The 13,792-nt window shown below is 33.4% G+C and overlaps 1 long non-coding RNA gene across 1 annotated transcript in view; it reads right to left on the reverse strand.

Moving 5' to 3' along the window:
• Positions 1–13,792, reverse strand: part of LOC118992779 (uncharacterized) — a 34,249-nt gene that overhangs the window by 11,958 nt on the left and 8,499 nt on the right. The gene's annotated exons all lie outside the window — the stretch shown is intronic.

Here is a 13,792-nt window from a genome sequence, read left to right on the forward strand (position 1 = left end):
TATGTTAAGCAAAATATTTTGAAAATTGAACAGATTCCAGGCACTGCCAAGAACTGAAGATTAGTAAAGTATTAGTCTCACTAAATCACAGCTGACAAGAAGACTAAAGACTCTTAAACATCATAAACATGACTTCTGCCTTACTGAATTCCTAACTGCTGTCTGATTTTAAAAAATAGGCATGTTGACCATTTTTTGTTTACTTATACTAATTGACCCTTATATTTTCTGAATAATGAATTTAAGTGCTGACAAGGGAAAAAAATAAAATGTTTGAATAAGCTTTCTCTATATTATACCAATAAAAAATACAAATTAATTTTAGCCACTCACACACTGATTGAAACTTGGACTGCTTCCACATCTTGGCAATTGTAAATAATGCTGTAATGAACATAGCAGTGCTAATGTACTTTGAATTCATGTTTCCGGTTTCTTCTGATAAATTCCTGTTGTGGACCACTCTGCCTGGTTTCAGGAATTGTAAGTCTACCCCTTGTGGCTAAGGATGAACAAGTGACCTCTGGAATTCGAGCCGCATGAGACAAAGCCTGTCTCCAGTAGCAAACACTGCCTCAGTTTCCTCCCTGCCCCCAAAGTATGGTCAGAAGTCCTTGAGGGGTAAGACCCCTCAGAGGAGGAGCAACCTAGGCCAGACACAATCACTTGGGAAGCCATCATGGAAGGACTGGGTTAGAGGGGCTGCAACAAAGAGCGAGCAATGGACTCATGCCTCCCGGCTATGTGAGATAGCCCGAGTCCCCAAGTCCTCTGGGAGAAGTGCTTCCTGGCTCTAATCCCCTTAATCCTGAATACCTGATCAGGAGGGGTCCAGCTCCTTGCCTTGCTAGAGCGTGTGGGGGTGGGGAATCTGGCATCACAAAGACTTCCTGATAAACCTGTGCAATCTGCTCTGCTAAGAGTGCTTTCATTCATATGTTAAGGGTTCAAGCAGGAAACCCTAAAAACTCTCTTCCTGACAGACTCTCAGACTAAGCCCTCAGATTTTTTTTAAATGTTATCTACTGTTTGATCCTTGCCACCCTGTATTTCTTTGTATTACAACCCAATAAAAGCCCTCGGAGGAAGGGGCTCAATGCCTTTTTCCCCTGAGAAACTGGCCACTGCTCAAGGCCTTTTTCCTCTGGGAAACTGGCCACCTCTCCTCCCCAAGCAGATCATATCATATCTCTGTCACGTTTACTTTCATCTGTGGCACGCGGGGGGAACAAGGAAAGTCGCTCCCACAAATTCCCAGACAGGAAATCACTAGATCATAAAGCAGGTTCACTTTTAATTTTTTAAGGTAATGATGCCATACTACTTTCCATAGTGGATGCACCAATCTTCATTCTCACCAACAATGAAAAAGGATCCCCTTACTCCAGATCCTAGCCAGCACTTGTTTGTTGAATTATTAATGATAACCACTCTGACTGGTGCGAGGTGATGTTTCATTGTGGTTTTAATTTGAGATTCTCTGATGATTAATGATGTTGAGGATCTTTTCATGTGTCTATTGGCCATTGTATGTCCTCTTTGGAGAAATGTCTATTCAGATCCTTTGCCCATTTTTTAATTGGATTGTTTGGGTTTTTTTGGTGGTGATTTATAAGTTCTTTATAAATTCTGGTTTCAGATATATCTGAAATACAGATGTATCAGCAAATACGTTCTCCCATTCAGTGGGTTGTTTTACAAAATGTTATTTTGTAGATGGTTTCCTTTGATGTGAATTTTTTTTTAGTTTGATATAGTGCATTTGGGTTTTTTTGTGCTTATTCCCCTTGCGTTAGATGATATATCAAACAAAATATTGCTATAAGCAATGTCCAAGATTTTACTATGTTTTCTTCTATCATTTTCATGGTTTGGGGTATAAAATTGAAGTCTTTAATCCATTTTGAATTTATTCCTGTGTGTACAGTAAGAAGGTGGTCTAGTTTCATTTTCCTGCACTTACCTGTTCAATTTTACCAACACCACTTATGGAATAAACTATCTATAGACCATTGTCTGTGCTTGCCATCTGTGTCAAATTAATTAATTGACTATAAAGGTGTGGATTTATTTCTGGGCCTTCTATTCTGTTCCCCTGACCTATGTGTCTCTTTTTATGTTAGCAACGTGCTGCTTTGATTACTACGACCTTATAGTTTGCTACCGGGTGGCATTTTAGCACCAATTTTGTTTTTTCTCAGGATTGCTGTTGCTTTGCAGGGTCTTTCATAATTCCATATGAATTTTTGCAATATTTGTCCTAGTTCTATGAAATATGTCATTGGAACCTTGAGAGGAATTACACTGAATCTATGGATTACTTTGTGTAGCATGGACATTTTAATGATGTTAATTCTTCCTACCAATGAACACGGTATGTGCTTCTACTTACTTATATCTTCTTCAATTTCTTTCTTCAGTGTCTTATAATCTTCTAGTACAGGTCTTTTTATACATCATTGGTAAGATTTATTCCTGGGGATTTTATTATTTTTGAAATAATCATGAATGGTATTGTTTTCTTAATTTCCCTTATTGATAGTTCATTAATGGCACATAAAAATGCAACTGATTTCTGGATACTAATTTTGTATCCTGCTACTTGGTCAAATTGACTTATCAGTTCTAGTAGTTTCTTAGTGGAATGTTCAGGGTTCTCTACATACAATATCATGTCACCTGCAAATACAATTTTACTTCTTCCTTTCCAATTTGGATGCCTTTTATTTCTTCTTTTTGTCTGAATGCAATGGCTAGGAGTTTCAGTACTCTGTTGTACGTAACAGGTGAAAGTAGACAACCTCGTCTTGTTCCCGATAAGGAGAATGCTTGTAGTTTTTGCCTGTTGAATATGATGCGGTAGTGGGTTGGTCATATATGGCCTTTATTATGTTTAACAATGTTCACCCTATTCCCACTTTGCTGATAGTTTTTAATATTAATGGGTGCTAAATTTGATCCAATGATTTTTATGCATCTATAGACACTACTGTGTAATTTTTATCCTTCCTTTTGTGGTATATATTTACTGATATGCAAATATTGTCCCATCATTCCATCTCTGGAATAAATCCCACTTGATCATGGTGTATGACTGTTCTGATGCATTGATGCATTTGGTTTGCTAACATTTTCTTGAATAACTATATATCAACAAATTGGATAACTTACATGAAATGGACAAGTACGTAGAAACACAGTAGAAATATCCAGCAAAACTGACTTAGAGAAACAGAGAATCTGAATAGATCTATAACTAGTAAGGAGATTGAATCAGCTATCAAAAACCTTCCAACTAAAAACACCCAGGACAGGAAGGCATCATTGGTGAATTCCACCAAACATTGAGAGAATAAACACTATTCCTTCTCAAATTCTTCCAAAAAACTTAAGAGGAAGGAACAATTCCTAATGCATTTTATATAATGAACATAATCCAATACCAAAGCCAGAAAAAGATACTACAGGCATACCTCGAAGATAACTATGGTTCAGCTCCAGACCACCACAATAAAGTATCATATTAGAGCAATCCATAACCTACTTACTGGTGGAGGGTCTTGCCTTCAATTTGTAAAATGCCACATCTGTCAATCATAATCAAGTGAAGCACAATAAAAAAGTATGCCAATACAAGAAAACTGCAGACTGATATTCCTTGTGAATAACTATGCAAAAACCCTTAACAAAGTACAAACTGAATTCAGCAGCAGCTTAAAAGGGATACATGCCTTGTATTAAAAATAAAAAACTAAAATTATCTGTTTACAGATAACATGATCATATATGTAGAAACCCAAAAGATTATTAGCTTCAATTTGTCAAAGTTGCAGAATACAAAATCAACACACAAAGATCAACTGCATTCCTGTATACTATCAATGAACAATAAGGAAACTTTTTTAAAATTCCATTTATAATAACATTAAAAAGAATAAAATACTTAGTAATAAATTTAACCAAAGAGTTGAAAGATTTATATACTGAAAACTACAAAACACTACTGAAAGAAATGATTTTAGTATTATTTTCTTTTTAAAAAAGAAAATGACAAGCATTTGAGAGAATGTGGAAGAACCCCTGTGCCTTGCAGATGGGAATTAAATAATGGTATAGCTGCTGTGGAAAATAGTTTTGTGATTCCTGAAAAAGTTAAACAACATAGCATTACCATATGATCAAGCAATTCTACTCCTAGTTTTATAGCCAAAAGAACTGAAAACAGAGACTCAGAAACTTGTACATCAATGTTCATAGAAGCATTACTCACAAGAGTCAAAAGGTGAAAACCACCCAAATGTCTTTACAGATGAGTAAATGAATAAAATGTGATATATACACACAGTGAAATATTATCCAACCTTAAAAAGCAATGAAATCTGATACATGCTATAATATGGATGAACACAGAAGCAGCATGCTAAGTGAAATAAGCCAAAAATAAAAGACAAATATTGTACAATTCTATTTATATGAAGTCTACGGCAGGTAAAATTATGAAGACAGAAAAAAGAGAGATTACCAGAAGCTGGGTGAAAGGAAAGAATAGGTAGTTATTATTTAATGGGTACACAGTTTCTGTTTAACAAGATGAAAAAGTTTTAGAAATGGGTAGTGGTGATGGCTAGAAAACATTTTAAATGTACTTCAAGTCACTGAATTATACATTTTAAAATGGTTAAAAGGTTTTAAAAACACTTATGGACCAAGCCAAGTTACCAGGAATTTGAAATAGTTGCTTGGATAAGAAAAGCATTATGTATTGTAAATTGTCCGATAAGCATTTTTACCTCTGTCCAACCACATACCACCTGAACAAGAGGACTACAGAGCATATATGTTTATTTGTGAAAGACTCAAATCATCTTAAAAAAAATCCTTCTTGAGCAGTTATAATTCCATTTAGTATACTTACCAAAACTACTAAATGAATACATACACACAGACCTCTACTAGGTCCTATAAAATAAAATTTCAAAGCAGTTTCTACCTTCTAAAGCAAAATAGATGCAAACTGTACGTGTGTCCTACTTATAAGCACAGAGAAAAAATCTACTTTATATTTACATTGGCTAAGAGCATAGATAATAGTAGTTGTGAATACAGAGTCACAAGAAGTTTCATGCAAGAGGAGTGCGCATTCTAGAATAAAAGAGCTTTGGGTTGTCTAGGCTCACTGATATCCTCTCTTAATTAATTATGACAACCTCAAGAAGAAGAAATAAACAGCCCCCATGTGGTAACTAACCTATGAAGAAACAAGTTTAGATTGGTCACAGGTTCTTGGCAAGAGTACATAATAGCAGAACTGAGATATGATGCCAAACATGTTACATGAAAGATACATGTATATTGAATAATGAAAGTCACCCAAAATAGCATGTGTCTAATGGGTACTTAACATTAATCCTGAACTTACATCACCAATAAAAAAGGAAAAAAAGTTATTTACCCCAACAGAATCACCAATACAAGAGAATTATACAATTTGGGAAATCTCTCTTACTTCCTTTTCTTAAAGAGTTACATGTAGAGCTTCACATACAATATTTTGAATTATCACAGTATCTCTGAAAGGTGGTTAATATTATTATCTAGATTTTATAGATGAATAAACTGAGTATTTGAAGTTTAAGTAACTTACCCAAGATTCACAGTTTGAGCACTGGTACTAACTTGGAGTCACAGAGTATCAAAAGTCTACTACTTTCATACAACTTTTATGTGTAGATATCTTACTGTTTATTTTGTAATTTATTTTAATTAAATTTACTGGGGTGACATTGGTTCATAGGGTCATACAGGTTTCAGGTATACATTTCTATGCTACATGATTTGTATATTGCATTGTGTGCCCAGCACCCAAAGTCAAATCATCTTCTGTCACCATGTATTTGGCCTCCCTCGCCTTTAACTCCCCCCCCCACTTTCCTTCTGGTAACTATGTTGTCTGTGTCAATGAGTTATAGTTTTATATAAGTGAAATCATATGGTTCTTAGCTTTCTCTGACTGATATTTCATTCAGCATAATATTCTCAAGATCCATCCATGTTGTCACAAACAGATTTCATCTTTTCTTATGGCTAAGTAGTATTACATACATATGTACCATACCTTCTTTACCCAATCCTCTATGAAAGGACAGTTTGGTTGTCTCCGTGTCTTGGCCACTGTGAATAATGCTACAATGAACATAGGGTTGCATTATCTTTGCAAATAAATGTTTTTGGTTTTTCATATACATACCCAGAAGAGGAACTGCTGGGTCATATGGTAACTCTTCTTAATTTTTTGAGGAACCACACCATACTATTTTCCACAGTAGCTATACCAATATACATTCCCACCAGCAGTGAATGAGGGTTCTTTTTTCTCCACAACCTCTCCAACATTTATTACTTGTTTTGTTGATAATTGTCATTCTAACAGGTATGAGGTGGTGTCTCGCTGTAGTTTTGATTTGCATTTCCCTAATAGCTAGTGAAGTTGAACATTTCATATATATATATGGGCCATTTGTATTGGTATAATCCCCTCTTTGTTAGGATAGTCTGGATTCTTAAAAAACTGAATATATCTCAAACCAGTCTCTAGGGAAGAACAGCAATCTGAAATCAACAGCCTGCCCTAAAGACAGGCCAAACTAAACCTCAATATTTCCAAACCTCCAAAAGGAGACACATTTTTGCTGAGATATGCATACCACCAAGCATATGAACTTCATTGAGCTGTATTTATTATCTATATTTTAGTACTTGTTTCATCAGCAATCTTCAACTTGGTTCTAAATCAAAAGCTTAGGTAAACCATAAATTGTATTTAAATCCTGGTTTTGAATGCTTATATGAAAATTCAATAACTAAATATTTCACACACAAAAGACTCTATAAAGACTCTTTTATACAGAAAGACAACCAGAGAGAAAAAAGAAAAGAAAGGAAAAAGAGGACTTTAGCTGCTGCTAGTCTGTAACCCATCTCTAAGTATCTGTCTACGTTGATCAAAATTTATTTAAGTAAAATTCATGTTTATTAGTATAATTCATTTAATGGGTTAAAAAGAAAACATATAATCTGTGGTAAAATTATGGAAACTGGTGAAACTTAGGAAATACACAGTAAAACTTTTCATTTTGTGGTCTCCGCACCAAGTCATGTTTATAGATATGTGATTTTTTTATTTCTAGTACATTATTTTAAAAACAAGCTTAAATACAAAAAGTGTACATGGCACTTAGTGGTATACACTACAACGCACAATAAAACTTATCTATAGCTTCTTAAAATAATCTTGGAAAGTAGTTTAAAAGACTAAGAAAGAAGTAATGGTAGAGGAAAAGCAAAACGATGTGGTGAATCATGAATTCTCCATTTTACAAGGTAACCTCACTTCACAAATGTCTGACTAAATCAGTGCTCACAACTTCACATAGAATATTGTTACACACAAAAATTTTTTTATCTGAGTAGCTCTTAGTTTCCAGTGATTACTCCAACACCAGGTTTTTTGTTTGTTTATTTATTTGTTTGTTTATTAGAGCAAAGCGAAGGGAGGAACAAAGAGAGAGAAAACATCAACTCGTTGCCTCTCTCAGCACACCCTGACCACTTGGACCAAATGCACTACCCATACATGTGCCCTGACCAAGAATTGAACTCCGGACCCTTAAGTTTATGGGATGACACTCCAACCAAGCAAGCCACACTGGTCATAACTCATTACACCAAAAAAGTTTAATAGTAATATAAATTCCATTTATTCTCAAAATTATTGGAATATTTGGCCTATTTATCTTAATTTTTCCATGGGCAAATACATTCTTTTAGCAAAGTTCTTTTTTGATGCAAACTGACTAACAGTATTGAAAAGAATATAGCATTAAAGTAATTTCTTACAAATGCTTTACTTGTCAAGAAACAATGCCAAAGTAAACGCATTTAGAATGACAATACTTCAAGAGTTTTCAACACTTCAAAACATTAATATGTTAATGTTTTGGCAATGAGTTGATGTTTTCTCTCTTTGTTCCTCCCTTCCCTTTGCTCTAATAAACATTAACATATTAATGTTTTGAAGTGTTACTAAATTGTTACATTTACACTCATTTAACTTAAGCTGTTGACATCTAAACTCATAGAAATTGAAATCATGAAGTTTAGTTACTAAATACTATCAATAATACTATACAATGTTAATGAATACACATAACACATAAATTCTCATCTTTGTATCAACTAGTTAAATATCTATGTAATAGTCCATTAAAATCTTTATTGAAATTATTACTGAGCTGTCTACCTTTTAAAACTTAATAAAACTGACCTTATGTTTGAAAAACTACCTATATTAAAAAGCATCTGACTTACTTCTAATCCTATCATTTCCACATGAGTCTTTAAAAAACAATATAAAAAAGGTGGGAAGAAAGGAAACAATGCATGAAAATGCCATCACACAATAATTTATCATTTATTCAATTAACACAACAAATATTTTCTGAATATCTACTGTGCACCAAGCATTATGCTGGATGTTAGGGTATAAGGAAGAATTAAAACACCAACATTCCTATCTTCATGGCTATTATAATCCCCTAAGGAAATTGACCATAATCAGAAAATCTTAAGATTGAGTATATTTAAAAAAATGATATAAATGCTCTATGAAAGTATATAATAAAGGAATCTGTTACAGAGTAAGAACACAGAGAAGACTTCAGGGAGAATAAAAGGGTTTCAAACTGAGAACTGAAAGCTGAGAAAAATTAGGAAGGTGAGAGTAGTGATGAAAAAAATATCAGAAGAAGATTCAGTAGTGGAAGGAATCAGAACATTCAAGACACAGAAAGGATAGTGTAGCAAGATGCAGAGACCAAGAAAGGAAACTGTATAAAAGAGAATAAAGAAGAAAGGGGCCAGATCATAAAAAAGTACAGGCCATTTTAGGATGTTAGTCTTTATCCTGATCTTCACTTCTAAAGTGAAAAAGTCTGTTTCTAATACAAGTTCTACTTATTTCAGGTGATGGAAGCTTCACAAATAATTGTTCAAAGAAGTCAGAGTGGTCTTAGTTACTTGAGGCAAAATAGATTTCTGCTTTTCTAAATTAAATTCATTTTAAGATCATGTAAGAGTAGGGAAAAACCACTACCCACTCACCATAAAAGATTTGTATCTAAGAAGCACAAGTGTTTTGCTCTGAGACTTCTGCTTCTCCAGATATTTCACTTTTCAATTATAGTGTTCAAACTCAGTGTGATAGTATAAAAAGGAATCAACATCAAATGATTAAATAGGATACATTCCTTTTAAAGTTTTTTTATCCCTACTAAGTTCCATCCTGTTTTAAATACCATTTTTCTAACCATTCAGTCATTTTATATCTTATACAACCAACTCAATCTGAAAACTGGTAAAAAAAAAATCTAGCATTTTTTCTGAATTTTCTGTCTAAACTGTATTGCATGAAAAGAAAAAAATACTTGATTAAAAAAACAGTTTATAGTCCAACTAATAAACTATGAATGAATGACAATATTAAAATAACACCATTTTGTGCCCTGGCGGCTGTAGCTCAGTGGATTGAGCGCGGGCCTGCGAACCAGAGGATCGTGGTTCGATTCCCAGTCAGGGCACATACCTAGGTTGCAGGCCAGTTCCCGGCAGGGGACACACGATATGCATTGTGTCTCCTCAGCAAAGGCAACCATACATTGATATTTCTCTCCCTCTCTCCTTCCCTTCCCCTCTAAAGATAAGTAAATAAAATATTTAAAAAAATAAAATAAAATAACACCATTTTGTTACCCCTAAAAAGTAATGATCATCAATTGCTACTAAAATCATTTAGGTGCAAAGTTGATAGGCAACTTCACAATGGATTAAATTAGCCTCAAAATACTTCAACTAGTGATCAGTTTTATCACCACAGAGAGAGAGAGAAGCAGACAGTATGTGCCTTCTAATATTATGCAAAAGTACAATAATCCATACAGTACTCTTTCAAAAAATTTAAACCCAAGTCTCATCAAGCCTCTGTATTTACCAGTTCATAAGAAACACAGGTGATAGAGGAACATGTTAAATTAAACTACAAAGATGCAGCCAGCAAAATGCAACACATGTATAAGACAATCGACCTACTTTATTCATCAAATAAATTAGAAAGGAGGAAAAAGAACAGACAAAAAACAACTCACGGATTAAAGGAGACTCAGGAAATACATCAATTAAAAGCAGTATGTGGACCTCATATTTGACTCTACCAAAACCAACTGTACAAAAAAAGCAAAACCCTTTGTGACACAATGAAAAAATAGAAATACTAATCAGATATTTAATTATATTAAAGAATTATTACTTTTTAGGTGTGATGATAGTATTGTTGTTATAATAAAACAATAAAAATGTGTCCCTATCTTTTGGATGTACATACACATGCATACTTACATATACTTACAGATAAAAATTGATATTATGTACCAGAATTGCTTCAAAATAATCTGGGAAAAAGGTACTGGGAGCTCTGGTATAGATGAAATAAAAATTTTAAATTAAGTTCATTAATTGGCTACATATTAACTGTTATAACTGAGAAATGGGTACAAAAATCTTCATTATACTCTATTTTTATGTATGTATTTAAATGCTTATTTTATTTATTTTTATATATTTTTTTTATTTTTTAAAGATTTTATTTATCTGTAGAGGGAAAGGGAAGGAGAAAGGGAGAGAAATATCAATGTATGGTTGCCTCTCATGCATCTCCTGGTGGGAACTGGCCTGCAACCCAGGCATGTGCCCTGGGAATCGAACCACGCGATCCTTTGGTTTGCAGGCCAGTGCTCAATCCACTCAGCTACACCAGGTAGGGCTAAATGCTTATTTTAAAGTTTGAAAAAAAATAAAAAGAACTGCCCCCTGAAGTCTGTTAACCTCTGAGGCATTCTTATTTTAACAGTGACTGAGCTGACGTAGGCATGAGGCACTATTCCAGGTGTTACAGACACAGTACAATAGGAGAGACAAGCATTTTTAAATTCCCTACAAGGCAACTGACAAATGAAATAGAATTACTACAATAATTGCTAATACAGAAGAAAAATTAATTAAAAGCACCTAATTCCAAAGATTTACTAATAGTATTTGATAAATATGGACATGAACAATAAAACAAATAGACTTTTGTTTTGGTAATCATCTCCTATTCTTTTCCTCCTCTGGGCCATAGATTTCCAATACTACTACTACGTAGTAGTAAGTCAAGTAAAAACACAGAGTGGGGCAAAAGTAGGTTTACAGTTGTTCATATGGAAAATAATGCAATAATTACTAAATAATAAAAGAATAAACTGTTTTGCATATTCACAACTGCAAACCTACTTTTGCACCACCTTATATTATCTGCTTGCTTCCTCCTTTCTACACAAACACGGATTTTATATTTTTGGCAATTTTTGGTTTCCTTTTATTAGAAGAGGTTAAAGTCAAAACATGACTAACACATTCAGCCTCTCTCCTTTTAAAACTTTTTACAATATAACAAGAAGCATTTAATTAAAGTAAAAGAAAACTGAGCAAAGTAAAACATAATATTTTTTAAAATAGCTTGAGAAGTTTCCATGTAATCATGGATTTCAAGGCCAAAATGACCTTCTATGAAAACAAAGATAATTAAACTACTAAATTTAAAATTGACACATTGTGCTAGTCCAATAAATACTGTCTATTTCCTAAATATCAGAAACTATCTTCTTTTAAAACTTAGTTTGATCTCACATGGAAAAAATAAAACTATTATAAATATCAGTACCTACTTTTATATATATATTTATAAACAGTGCATAAGCTTAAACACTTCAAAATAAAATACAGAAATTCAACTACAGTTGTCCTTTACGATTTAATTTATATTTTTCAAAGATCTTTCAAATTGCAAAAATACGAAAATTTTGACGACTATTTTAGTTAACTAAGACTGGATATGTAACAGTAGAAGAAAATACTTACAAAAGATATACATATCATACAAAGAAATTAACAGATAGTACATGTAAAATGAACCATTCTGTTTCATGCAAAAGGAGAGGCCAGTCACCAATTTCTGTCACAACAGAAAGGAGCAAGTAACATTAGATAAAGAGAATAAAACATTGTTTAATAGAGATAAAATTTTGATCATCACCTAGTTCCCATGAAGGCCTATTATTTTCAAAACCCATGAAGGTAAAAACTAAAATACACAGAGCAGTTGTAAACTACTTATAAAGCTCATATTGGAAGACAGGATTAAATGCACAGGATCTTATTAGTGAATAACAATGTCAGATGCTACTCAGTGTATCTTAACTGATTTGGGAGACATATTTTGCTGTGTAGTGTCTCTAAAAAATCCAGCACTGAGTTCATAAAAACCTAGTTGAACCTAAAATGTTGCATGCTAAATGTTCAAGTAGAAGCAAACAACATAAAGACCTAGCCTCTATGCATAGGTGAGCCAACCCAACACTGGGCAAGGCAGCCCAAATATCACTACTGCTTTGTCAATGATTAGGTCAGCAATAAGAATCTACTTCTGTCTCAGGAGGCAATTTTTATAAAAGAAGAACATCATGTACTGCAACCTTAGAAAACTGACCAGTTAAAACTGTGACCAAGAAAGAAAACCAAATGAATGAAGCACTGGAAAAGAGATTTGCTAGCATAAGAAAAATGAAGCTGAAATATTTAATACCAGTTTCTTAAAAACAAAAGAACAATAAATCCAAACATTAAGAGCATGTGGTCCTAGGTCAGACAAGGCCCAGAATTCTGTCCTTTTGATCTCTAGTTCTGTATTCTTTTCATTACACACCACTACCTACTCTTCCAATGATGTCTTAATTAAACCATTATTAAAATAACTTGCATTTACTTAGGACACTGGACACACATGTCAGATGTGTACATCCCATCAGCTAATGACCCCATTAGAAATTGGGATAAACCCACTATCCAACTTGTTCAAGGGCATACATTTGCCCTCCTAGAAAAGTAAAATTCTGTCCAAATCCCAAACTCTCAGGTAAATGTGTTTTCTTCACAAATACTAAAGCTTCATTTAGCTGTTATTTCCCACAGATTTTGTCCATAGGAACTCCATCTAGTCTCCTTATTCTGGGCCATAACATCCTGTATATTTCCATCAAAGACCACAATTTATGAAATCAGCATGTTTTAAGTGCCTTTTATAAGGTTACCTTTCTTTATCAACTGTTAAGTATCCTAAAAATCACCCTGTTTCTTCAAACTTAACATCCAGACCATAAATACCAGTGAATGTTAATTCAGAGCTAAACATATTAAACATACATTCAATTTATTATGTTTTTTTAAATTTTCTTCCATGAACATCTGTAATACTTAAAATTTTATTTATATTCTAATACATATATTTTCCCTCAAGCTACACTCTCATTAAATCAAAATAGGCTTGTCATACAGTAAATTTGTCATACAAATACTTTATATGTAGACATAATACCAGACCACACAAAATATATACTCTTCTCGAAGTTATGTGAAATGTTACATGTTTTCTCTATTCTTCTTGATGCACTGTCTTTGAACTGTAGCCAATCCTTAAAATAAACTTGAAGAAATCCAACATAAATTAACTTAATCAAAACAAACTCAGGGGCATGCCACCAAAGCAGCAATCCCTAATATCAGTTGCACCAAAAACTACTGCAAGGTAATTTTTTTAATAGTGCCCATAGCAGAATACTGTAATATAATTTTGGTATATTTCAGA

This window comes from Sturnira hondurensis, unplaced genomic scaffold (genome assembly GCF_014824575.4).
Source record: "Sturnira hondurensis isolate 20B ecotype Veracruz unplaced genomic scaffold, ASM1482457v3 Scaffold0008380, whole genome shotgun sequence".
In the NCBI taxonomy this organism is placed as follows: domain Eukaryota; kingdom Metazoa; phylum Chordata; class Mammalia; order Chiroptera; family Phyllostomidae; genus Sturnira; species Sturnira hondurensis.